This window comes from Lolium rigidum, chromosome 5 (genome assembly GCF_022539505.1).
Source record: "Lolium rigidum isolate FL_2022 chromosome 5, APGP_CSIRO_Lrig_0.1, whole genome shotgun sequence".
Taxonomy (NCBI): domain Eukaryota; kingdom Viridiplantae; phylum Streptophyta; class Magnoliopsida; order Poales; family Poaceae; genus Lolium; species Lolium rigidum.
Window position 1 is genome coordinate 236070750 of NC_061512.1, and position 12932 is coordinate 236083681.

Genomic DNA, 12932 nt, shown 5'->3' on the forward strand with positions numbered 1-12932 from the left:
TGGGTTTTAATGAAATATTAAGCATGGTATCATCCATGATTCTTTTGTTTAGAGATTTATGGGTAAGAACATCTAGAGCCCGTATAAAGTTGAACCAAAAAGACGGAGTTCGGTGTCCCGAATTTTTCAGTTTCGATGTTTTTAGTCGCTGCGCAGAATAGAAACCGAAAACGTGAACTGAAAAACGGAAATCAAAAGTCGCGGGAAAGTTTGCTGCGATGATCCATGCGAAATGAAATATTGCTCCGATCGAGCTACATTCAAACATAATTTACAATACTAATCAAAATACTTAACTAAACCTACTCCCCGTGCTAATTTGACCATAAGAACTAATAAATTAGCCCCAGGATTGCCACCGAAGCTATGCCAGCGGCGGAGGAGGGTTTTTGGCTTGCCGGTGACGCCTATGCGAGGACGAGCGCGGCCACCTGGAACGACACCGCCTCCGACGAGCTCCCGCAGGTGAGAGGTGGCCCGTCTTCCTCGTCGTTATCATTGCCATCGTCGCGCAGCAGAAGAGCCGGCAGTGGCGGGCTGCACGCGACAGCTGGCGGCGCGTCGGCTTCCCCCTCGCGCATCTCCGAGCGCGCAGGCCGGCACGCGAACCTACGCGGCCACTTGCGGGCCGCCCGCTTCCAAGCTCCGTCGGAGCGCGCCCACCTCGCGCGGTCCGCATCCGACCGCACACCCGACGGACGCGGTGGCGACTTTCCGCCGCCGATTCAGCCTCCTCCCCTACTGGCACGTCTAAACCGCCCCATTGCAGTGGGAGGGGTGGTGGCGGTAGATAGGAGAAGCCGACGATAGCGAACTGATTTGTCGCCGGAGGCGGAGCGGCGGTGGGGGAGTAGGGTTTTGGAACCCAACTCGCCCCCTAGCCCTGTATAAATACGGGGCAGCCATCCAATTTCTCGGGCCCCCGAACTCATTTTACGGGCCAGGCCGCGAGTTCGGGCTACGTTATGGGCCTCTTTCGGCCTGAACCCGTGTTCTCGCCGAAATTTTTCGGTTTCGGACCGTTTTTCAGTCACTTTTAGAGTTGCTCTAACACTCATACAGATGTGCACCTCGTATCTAGAAGTTTCAATTACACCTTGTCTTGAATTAAATTAATTGAGCATGTTGGACAAACATAGAACTTTTCAAGTAGAGCTTGCAACAAAGAAAAGATCCATGTAAGTAATAATAATAAATAAAAGGAAAATAAAATACCTTGAATTGGTGGTAGAGATGTGGTCTTGGAGAACAAATAGCTAGGAAGAGATGATGACAAGGGGACATGAGATACTCTTGTACTACTTAGTAATCAACGGGTAAACTAATGCTCATGGATATTTCAATACATATGCTTAAAACAAGAATGTAAATGAAAAGATCGGTAGCCGGGGATTCTGTAAAATTAGCTAGCCATGAAAAGTGAAAGACAAATGTGGATGTAAAGCATATGACATGATTGAAAGATCCATGAATAAGATTTATACTGGTTACTAGGGGCAAAACTATTAAATGATCATATTGAAAATATGGCAAAGTGTTTGACAAAGTGATACGTCTCCAACGTACCTATAATTTCTGATGGTCCATGTTTGTTTTATGACAATACTTACATGTTTTGCTTGCACTTTATAATGTTTTTATGCGTTTTCCGGAACTAACCTATTAACAAGATGCCACAGTGTCAGTTCCTGTTTTCTGCTGTTTTTGGTTCCAGAAAGGCTGTTCGGGCAATATTCTCGGAATTGGACGAAATCAACGCCAAACTTCCTATTTTTCCCGGAAGCATCCAGAACACCGAAGGAGAGTCGGAGGAGAGCCAGGGGGCCACCACACATGTGGGCCGCGCGGCCTGCACCCTGGCCGCGCCGGCCTGGTGTGGGGCCACCCTGTCGCCCCTCCTGCGCCGCCTCTTCGCCTATTTAAGCCCTTTCGACCTAAAAACGCAGTACCACTTGACGAAACTCCGGAAAGACTCCGTGGGCGCTGCCACCATCGCGAAACTCCAATTCGGGGACGAGAGTCTCCGTCCCGGCACCTGCCGGGACGGGGAAGTGCCCCGGAAGCCATCTCCATCAACGCCATCGCCTCCATCATGCTCCGTGAGTAGTTCCCCCATGGACTACGGGTTCTAGCTGTAGCTAGTTGGTATCATCTCTCCCATGTACTTCAATACAATGATCTCATGAGCTGCCTTACATGATTGAGATTCATCCGATGTAATCGGTGTTGTGTTTGTCGGGATCCGATGGATTGTTACGTTATGATTGTCTATCTACAAAGTTTATGAAGTTATTGTTGCTGCAATCTTGTTGTGTTTAATGCTTGTCACTAGGGCCCGAGTGGCATGATCTTAGATTTGAGCTCTATACTTATTGCTTAGATTGTATCTACAAGTTGTATGCACATGTCTATGTCCGGAACCAAAGACCCCAAAGTGACAGAAATTTAGACAATTGGAGGGGAAGGCTTAGATATGAGGATCACATGTTTTCACAGAGTGTTAATGCTTTGCTCCGGTGCTCTATTAAAAGGAGTGCCTTAATTTCCAGTAGATTCCCTAGAGGCCCGGCTGCCACCGGCTGGTAGGACAAAAGATGTTGTACAAGTTTCTCATTGCGAGCACGTATGACTATATATGGAAAACATGCCTACATGATTAATGATCTTGATATTCTGTCTTAATGCTATTTCAATCCTATCAATTGCCCGACTGTAATTTGTTCACCCAACACTTGTTATTGGAGAGTTGCCACTAGTGTAGATAGGTGGGAACCCTGGTCCATCTTTCATCATCATATACTCGTTCTACATGTCATTAGAAGTAGTATCAACTATTTTCTGGTTCCATTGCTCTTATATTACTATTACTGTCTGTCGTATTCACCGTTACTACTGCTCTCATATCACTGCTACTTTCACATCACCCCTGTTGCTAGTGCTTTTCCAGGTGCAGCTGAATTGACAACTCAGTTGTTAAGGCTTATAAGTATTCTTTACCTCCCCTTGTGTCGAATCAATAAATTGGGTTTTACTACCCGCGAAGACTGCCGCGATCCCCTATACTTGTGGGTCATCAAGACTGTTTTCCGGCGCCGTTGCCGGGAAGCATAGCTCTACTCATAAGTTCACCCGGGAGTACACTCTACCTCTCTCTCTATTTTATTTTATTTTGTTTTACTTAGTTTACTTTTGTCTAGTTTATTTGTGCTTAGTTTATTTCTGTCTAGTATTATTTTTCTTAGTTTACTTTTGTCTAGCTTCTTTTTGTCTTGTTTTACTTTTCTCATATACCCAAAAATCCATAAAAATTTGAAAATTCGAAAAATTAAAAACTGCTGTTATGGGAGAACCAACAACCTACTTGGAGCTTATAGAATGTTATAATAATTATAGAGAATCAAGAACTGGTAAAATAATGAGTGCTATGATAGAAAAATTGAATACAATGGCTAGAATCTTGCTTAGACGCCATGATATAAACTGTTGCTCTCAACAGGATACTAAACATCTTAAATTTCAATGTGGCTTTAGTGAGGAATTTTTAATTAAGAACTATAATCGGAATTGCTATATTCATTATGGGTTCGAAGAGGTAGAACAATTTGTCTTATTTATGGGAGCCTCCGAGATAGAATCCTTCATGATTGAGAATTATGAAACTTGTGCTATTTGTAAGGACCTTAAAGATTATGTCTCTACTATCCTTAATTCTTGCATAGAATGCTACAGTAGGAATCCTTATATCCTTGATTATAAAGAGAGACACATTAATGCACAAGAATGCACTCACAATTTGCAGGAACCCGTGGAAGAAGAAATTGATGAACTCGAAAGCTCATTGGATGAAAAAGAGGAGGAAATTGATGAACCTGAAAGCTCATTGGATGAAAAAGAAGAGGAGAGCGACGAACAAAAGGAGGAAGAATGGATTAGCTACCCATGCCAACCCTCTAATGAGAGTAACTCTTTATCTCTTACATTATTTAATTGTCCTCCATGCTTACCGAAAGAGGTTGAATGTTATGTTCCTGTGGATTCTCTTGAAATATTACCTATGAGTAAAACTTGTGAGAATAATTATGATACTGTTATATATGATAATCCATGCTACTTTGATAAATCTTATGATGATGCTTTGTTTGTGCCTGATGTCGAAATGCATGGTACTAAAGAATTTTGCGTAGCAAATGTTTATGATAAAGCTCTTGATGATGGTCCTATGTTACTTGATAATATTAATTGTACTACTAATGAAAATGGGATTGGAGAGGTCTTGACATTATCTATGAGTCCCATATCTATTGAGATTGATCAACTACCTTGTTATATTATTAATAAAAGTAAGTTTGAAAGTTTTAATTCCACTATTCTTGAACTTGATAAAAATTATGTGTTTGGAAATCATGAAAAGTATGCTGCATGTGATAGTTATATTGTTGAGTTTATTCATGAAGCTACTGAAAATTATTATGAGAGAGGAAAATATGGTAGTAGAAATTTGCATGGTACTAAAACACCTCTCTATATGCTTAAAATTTTGAAGCTACACTTGTTTTATCTTCTTATGCTTGTCACTTTGTTCTTCATGAATTTATTTGTGTACAAGATTCCTATGCATAGGAAGCATGTTAGGCTTAAACTTGTTTTGGATTTGCCTCCTGATGCTCTCTTTTGCTTCAAATACTGTTTCTTGCGAGTGCATCATTAAAACTGCTGAGCCCATCTTAATGGCTGTAAAGAAAGAACTTCTTGGGAGATAATCCATGTGTTATTTTGCTACAGTACTTTGTTTTATATTTGTGTCTTGGAAGTTGTTTACTACTGTAGCAACATCTCCTTATCTTAGTTTTGTGTATTGTTGTGCCAAGTGAAGCCTCTAATCGAAGGTTGATACTAGATTTAGATTTCTGCGCAGAAACAGATTTCTATCTGTCACGAATCTGGGCTTTTTTCTCTGTAGGTAACTCAGAAAAATATGCCAATTTACGTGCGTGTTCCTCAGATATGTCAACTTTCATTAGTTTTGAGTTTTCTGATTTGAGCAACGGAAGTATTTATTTAAAATTCGTCTTTACTGGCTGTTCTGTTTTGGCAGATTCTGTCTCTGTTTTTTGCATTGTCTCTTGTGGACTTTAAGCGAGGTTTTCTAGACGTAGAGGGCTGTAGCTAATGTTTTATTGAGTTCTTGCAATGTGCCACTACAGGACCAAGGTGGATTCAAAAAAAAAATTTGAGTACTAACCCCTCTAATGAAGTTTATGAGAAGTTTGGTGTGAAGGAAGTTTTCAAGCGTCAAGAGAGGAGGATGATATATGATCGAGAAGAGTGAAAAGTCTAAGCTTGGGGATGCCCCCGTGGTTCATCCCTGCATATTTCAAGAGGACTCAAGCGTCTAAGCTTGGGGATGCCCAAGGCATCCCCTTCTTCATCAACTTATCAGGTTTTTCTATTGAAACTATATTTTTATTCGGTCACATCATATGTGCTCTACTTGGAGCGTCTGTGTGCTTTTATTTTTGTTTATGTTTGAATAAATTCGGATCCTAGCAATCCTTGTGTGGGAGAGAGACACGCTCCGCTTTTTCATATGAACACTTGTGTTCTTCGTTTTACTTTTAATGTTCAATGATAAAAGTTGGAAGCTATTGCACTTATTTATATTTGGTTGAAAACAGAAAATGCCTCATCATGTCTTGAATAATTTGACACTTGGCAATTGTTTTGAGCTCTCAAGTAGATCATTATTAAGTTTTTTCATGTAGTTTAAACCTATTAGTGGAGAACTACCGTAGAGCTTGTTGAAATTGGTTTGCATGATTGGTCTCTCTAAGATCTAGATATTTTCTGGTAAAAGTGTTTGAGCAACAAGGAAGACAGTGTAGAGTATTATAATGCTTGCAATATGTTCTTATGTAAGTTTTGCTGTACCGGTTCATACTTGTGTTTGCTTCAAATAACCTTGCTAGCCAAAGCCTTGTACTGAGAGGAAATGCTTCTCGTGCATCCAAAACCTTGAGCCAAAACCTATGCCATTTGTGTCCACCATACCTACCTACCACATGGTATTTTTCTGCCATTCCAAGTAAATACTTCATGTGCTACCTTTAAACAATTCAAAACTTTATTACTCCTTATTTGTGTCAATGTTTTATAGCTAATGAGGAAGTATGTGGTGTTTTATCTTTCAATCTTGTTGAGCAGCTTTCACCAATGGAATAGTGGCTTCATCCGCTTATCCAATAATTTTGCAAAAAGAGTCGGCGCGGGTTCCCAGCCCCCAATTAATCAACCTTCATTAATAATTCTCTTCACATGTTTTGCTCTGATTCATCAGTAAGCAACTTAATTTTGCAAATAGACACTCCTTCATGGTATGTGAATGTTGGAAGGCACCCGAGGATTCGGTTAGCCATGGCTTGTGTAAGCAAAAGGTTGGGAGGAGTGTCAACCATAAATAATGAAACTAAAGTACATGTGTAAACAAAAGAGAAGAGGGATGATCTACCTTGCCGGTAGAGATAACGTCCTTCATGGGAGCCGCTCTTTGAAAGTCTGTTTGACAAGGGGGTTAGAGTGCCCACTACCATTCGTTGACAACAACAAACACCTCTCAAAACTTTACTTATATGCTCTCTATATGATTTCAAAACTTAAAAAGCTCTAGCACATGATTTAATCCCTGCTTCCCTCTCGCGAAGGGCCATTCTTTTACTTTATGTTGAGTCAGTTTACCTACTTCCTTCCATCTTAGAAGCAAACACTTGTGTCAACTGTGCATTGATTCTTACATACTTGCTTATTTGCACTTATTATATTACTTTATGTTGACAATTATCCATGAGATATGCATGTTGAAAGTTGAAAGAAACTGCTGAAACATAAATCTTCCTTTGTGTTGCTTCGATGCCTTTACTTTGAATCTATTGCTTTATGAGTTAACTCTTGTGCAAGGCTTTTGATGCTTGTCTTGAAAGTACTCTTCATGAAAAGTTTTGCTATATGTTATCTATTTGTTAGCAACTATAGATCATTGCCTTGAGTCACTTCATTCATCTCATATGCTTTGTAATAGTATGATCAAGGTTATGTAAGAAGCATGTCACTACAGAAATTACTCTTTTTATCGTTTACCTACTCGAGGACGAGCAGGAACTAAGCTTGGGGATGCTTGATACGTCTCCAACGTACCTATAATTTCTGATGTTCCATGTTTGTTTTATGACAATACTTACATGTTTTGCTTGCACTTTATAATGTTTTATGCGTTTTCCGGAACTAACCTATTAACAAGATGCCACAGTGCCAGTTCCTGTTTTCTCGCTCGTTTTTGGTTCCGGAAAGGTCTGTTCGGGCAATATTCTCGAATTGGACGAAATCAACGCCAAACTTCCTATTTTTCCCGGAAGCATCCGTAACACCGAAGGAGAGTCGGAGGAGAGCCGGGGGCCACCACACATGTGGGCCGCGCGGCCTGCACCCCGGCCGCGCCGGCCTGGTGTGGGGCCACCCCGTCGCCCTCCTCGCGCCGCATCTTCGCCTATTTAAGCCCTTTCGACCTAAAAACGCAGTACCACTTGACGAAACTCCGGAAAGACTCTGGGGGCGCCGCCACCATCGCGAAACTCCAATCCGGGGGACAGAAGTCTCTGTCCCGGCACCCTGCCGGGACGGGGAAGTGCCCCCGGAAGCCATCTCCATCAACGCCATCGCCTCCATCATGCTCCGTGAGTAGTTCCCCCATGGACTACGGGTTCTAGCTGTAGCTAGTTGGTATCATCTCTCCCATGTACTTCAATACAATGATCTCATGAGCTGCCTTACATGATTGAGATTCATCTGATGTAATCGATGTTGTGTTTGTCGGGATCCGATGGATTGTTACGTTATGATTGTCTATCTACAAAGTTTATGAAGTTATTGTTGCTGCAATCTTGTTGTGTTTAATGCTTGCACTAGGGCCCGAGTGGCATGATCTTAGATTTGAGCTCTATACTTATTGCTTAGATTGTATCTACAAGTTGTATGCACATGTCTATGTCCGGAACCAAAGACCCCAAAGTGACAGAAATTGGGACAATTGGAGGGGAAGGCTTAGATATGAGGATCACATGTTTTCACGAGTGTTAATGCTTTGCTCCGGTGCTCTATTAAAAGGAGTGCCTTAATTTCCAGATAGATTCCCTAGAGGCCCGGCTGCCACCGGCTGGTAGGACAAAAGATGTTGTACAAGTTTCTCATTGCGAGCACGTATGACTATATATGGAAAACATGCCTACATGATTAATGATCTTGATATTCCGTCTTAATGCTATTTCAATCCTATCAATTGCCCGACTGTAATTTGTTCACCCAACACTTGTTATTGGAGAGTTGCCACTAGTGTAGATAGCTGGGAACCCCGGTCCATCTTTCATCATCATATACTCGTTCTACATGTCATTAGAAGTAGTATCAACTATTTTCTGGTGCCATTGCTCTTATATTACTATTACTCGCTGCCGTGTTATCGTTACTACTGCTCTCATATCATCGCTACTTTCACATCACCCCTGTTGCTAGTGCTTTTCCAGGTGCAGCTGAATTGACAACTCAGTTGTTAAGGCTTATAAGTATTCTTTACCTCCCCTTCTGTCGAATCAATAAATTGGGTTTTACTACCCGCGAAGACTGCTGCGATCCCCTATACTTGTGGGTCATCACAAAGTCAAACTTCATTTTTATCTTGTTGTTTAGCAAATTATCTTCTTGTAACTAGTTTCTCTACGAGAGTTTATCTTCATTACAAAGGTACGGTAAAAGAAAACAAAAGCTGGTAAAACGTCAAGCATATAGAAAAGATATATGAACTTGTTCAATTATCCAACATGCAATGGTTAGTCTTGTTCAAATGGTAAGGTATAGTTGCTAGAATTTATATTATATGAAGTCCAAATTTGTATGGTTGTTAGTTCAGAGATTTTACAAGACAATTGAGTGTACATAAGTTAATGATGCAATGCTCTTTTTTGATTATCAACCATAAGCTCATTCATACATGATATGCTCTATTCGCTTATTTGCTCGAGGACGAGCAAAGGTTTAACCTTGGGGGAGTTGATACGGGCATTTTCGGCTTGATGAGGTGTATATATCAGAAGTGGGTGAAGTTCAATTAAGTTCATTTTCGGTCCGACGACAAGCCCGACATGGCCCGATTTTCGGGCCGGGCTGTCCGGGGCGAGCTGCCCATGCCTAGCTGTAGTTGTACCACCTGGCCTAATTTAATTTGTGCACGCGTCCACATTTTATTGGGACATGCGGGCACATTCTATTTGTAGAAGCAGCGCCATGTGTCAACACCAGAATGCACCATGTTCCGAACCACGTGTTGGTTGATGTCACGTGACCGGACCGAAAACTCAATCATTGTGATAGGAGATCAATCATTGGCATGACACCTCCATCATTGGTCTGACAAGGTGGTCGCGAAAGGGGAAGCTGGGCCCATGACAGTTATTACCATCACGACAAACTGGGAGAGTGGGTTTTGGGCCTGGGTTTGGCCGTCACAGAACCATGACATCATGCTCAAACCATCAGCCGGTACATTTGTGACGCGAGGTTGCCGACGGATTTCCAAACCGTCGGTATCATGTGTCTTGACGGTATTTTTCCCTTCGCTAACAAAGTAAAATCGTCAGCTAAAATCGAGAAATGTTGTAGTGGGCAGCAAGTGTGGCGAGGGGTTGAAGTACGAGCACCCCGTGATTGTGAGTGACTCGGACCCGGAGACTGTGGCGGTGGCGTCTCTGTATGAGAAGGCCATGGATGCGACGGTGGCCGGTGATAGCAGCTTGTCGGTCTCAGAGTATAGCTTATGCTCTTCGCCTTCCGCATGACTCAAGAAGGAAAAAAATGATGGGACGAAGAGAGAGGTGTGCGATCCCGAACTTACAACATGCTCACCACGAGTTCAAGTCTACCTCTCGGCCCTTCCCATAGGTTTCCTCTCTCTTCACCAAAAGGAAACAAACTTGCAACACCAGAGTTGTGGGAAACGGCGAGATCAAGCAACTCTTGAAAAGGAAATCTCGAACAATTGATTGTGTGCAATGAATCTGAAAAAATTCGTAAAAAAAAGCGCCAACTTTGACCATGATTTTGAGAAGATACAGTTCAGGAAACTCGATGCCAATGGTCGGAATGAAACTCCATCGTCGACGTGCATATTTTTCATGTAAAGTTTATTTTAAATCGGATCCTGGTTGTGCTAATTAGAAGTGGTTGGGGATGAACATGTATAGGGAGGGGAGAGAAACTAACCGCACATATTCTCGTGTATGGGGTTGCAGCGACAGAAATTCTCAACTCTAGCGTTGTTCACGTGCTTGCTTGTGGGATGCTTTAACATCGGCTCTGACCATAACACGGGAGGCCTGCAAGCAACCAAACTGCCCAAACACGTTCCGAATGACTTGCACGATGCATCTATATGTATGCCACACGAATTTGCAAAAACTCCGCTCTTTCCATGTCACCTATTTGACATCCTAGATTTTTTGTTTTGTTTTGCGAAACACAGTTGTTGTGTCAACTATGATTTCCTATCATCGTTATTAAATATTTAATCTTCTTTTCACTGCATCCAATGTTGTTGCATGATGCAAATTAGCTTGATGATGTGGATACATCAGAAGTGGGTGAAGTTTAATTAAGTTCATGTGTGTTTTCACACAAGAAATATAACTTTTGCTTAAATGCATCTTGATTCATAATGCTTCAGCTGATAGTATTTGTTCGGTTCTCTCGATATTTTGTTGTGCATCCCCTTTAATTAATTTCCAATCACCTTCGTTCCTAAATCATTTACTTTAAAATGACTTAGTTTTAATAGCATGATTTGCAAATCAAACCTTTCAATACTTTCCATTTGAATTTCAACACTCTTACTCAGTATGTAATCCTTCGTATATATGTTTTGACACAGAATGCAGCCTCAAACTTTGAACCAGTAAACTGTTGTTTAGGGACAACTTATGTTTGAGTATATATAGTGATCTACGATTTACGTACTCCTTATGTGACCGTCGATTTTTGGACAAAATAACAACTGAGGAGAAAATCTCACCTCGACTGACCATGGCTCATATCATATTTTGTGAGAAACCCCAGATTCACCTTTATAACTACTTGGTTATAGGATACTGTTTGATAGCCCCTACGTAGGTTGGTTCAGATAAACATGTTACAATCTTAAGTCTAAGAACAAAACGATCACATTGTATAGAGAGAGACACGACAATGCTTCTATGTCTTAAGTTGGGTTTGACAAAGGATTGTTTCACGATCCCTCGACAGCCACTTTTCTATACATCGGAAGTGTTTATTTGTATGGTGGGGACTTTATTCACAGTGTGCTTATAAGATCTTACAAGACTATTACAAGATAAACTCATCAGGTTTATAGATGCACCTGACGAGATAGTAAATGAATCTAGGATTTATGGCTATGGAGACTACTACTTCAACTTAGGCATAGATGTGAAACTTGACTTCTAGACTAATAGTTTTTAGTATATATGTGTCAGTGGTAAGTGTCTACATGTTAGACGCGAGGACTTGGGTGACTTGCATGTTAAGTTGATCGTGCAGCCTTCCTTCAATGTATATCCGGCTCAAGGAATCTCCATGAACTATTGGTGTAACTCAACAAGTTCGGCTGGAGCTTTTGTATGTGTCCTTCAAGTCGTGGTCGTCATGGGCTGAAAGGCGATGTGGGTCCATCTACCATAGGCATATGGTCCGACCACACTTACCAGACAAACCCCCGACCAATACCATTAATAAGATGTTTGACCTTTGTGTGTTGGTGAAGCGTCCTGGCTCCCGGATGGATCTTTTCGATGGGCATCTCCTCTTCTTCTGCCCGACTCTCCGCTGCTCCTCTCCATGCCTTGATGGCCTCTCCAATTCTCCGACTACGGCCTCTCAGCTTGCCCCTCTCTTTGGCCTCCCCTACTTCCACCCCATCTCTCTCTCTCTCTCTCTCTCTCTCTCTCTCTCTCTCTCTCTCTCTCTCTCTCTCTCTCTCTCTCTCTCCCACACACACACACACACACACACACACAGCTAGGGTTTGCAGATGGGGGTGCATCGGGGCACGGGAGGGGGAGGGGGTGGTAAGGTGGCGCCGCAATAAAATGGTAACAAGCGACAACAAATACCTTTTATTTGTGACATGGGGAACCCTCCCTGCGCACGCATAAGGAAGGTGAACACACAATCATTATCGTTATCGATACTGAACTCACTCAAGTCTTGAGAAGCGCCGAACCAGCTGAAAATATTGTCGAGCCCTGTATGTCGTGGAGTGGTTTCGTTGGAGTAACCTTTTGCCCAAAATCGCTATATTCGCCGATGGCGAGACGTTTGACTTCTCCGTTGGACTTGCTCTCATGTAGCGGTGGTGCTAAATCTTCTTGACCTTCGTTGGAGTAACTTTTCCATCTTGCGGTAGTCTTGCGTGTAAGCGCTAATTCCAAGCATTTTCTCTCATTTTCAATTTTTAAATTGATTTCCTACCTGTTTTTAGCACTTGGCGCTGCGGAATGCTGCTAGCAAACGATCTCCTTTTCCCTGCAAAAAAAAAAGCAGACACAATCTTTTCTCACTGACATCTCGGACCCACCTAACAATCACTCTCCTTCCCCTCCGTCGAGACTCCTCTTCGCGGGCACGCTCCTTCGAAATTCAATTCGCCAAGCACTTCGCGCGCGCCCCGAGAGCCGCGTACTCCAATTGAGTTCAGTCGCCGAGAGAGCACTAGCGATCTCGCATGGTAGACGTGTTCCCATGGAGTTCGCGGCCAGAGGAGCGCGTCCGCGTCTCTCCCTCGCCCAGGGGGATCACGACGAACACGCGGCGCCACTGCGTAAATGAGGATAGAGATGCAG